Source organism: Crocuta crocuta, unplaced genomic scaffold (genome assembly GCF_008692635.1).
Source record: "Crocuta crocuta isolate KB4526 unplaced genomic scaffold, BGI_CrCroc_1.0 scaffold636, whole genome shotgun sequence".
Classification (NCBI taxonomy): domain Eukaryota; kingdom Metazoa; phylum Chordata; class Mammalia; order Carnivora; family Hyaenidae; genus Crocuta; species Crocuta crocuta.
The window spans coordinates 1,227,359-1,227,562 of NW_027530380.1; positions in this window are offsets into that span (position 1 = coordinate 1,227,359).

Genomic DNA, 204 nt, shown 5'->3' on the forward strand with positions numbered 1-204 from the left:
ACAGCACCGGCCCCTCCCTCCACACCAGCCGCAGGGAAATGCCAGGCATGACACGAGCTACTTCGACTTGTCCCCAGCCCCTCGAGGCCACTTCTGCCCTCTGTCACATGCCAGGATGCTAAGGCCGGAGGAGGGAAGGGCCCTCACGGAGCGGGGTGCTGGAGAGCGGGGGCCGAGCCCGGGGGACCTCCCGCCTGCCGCCTC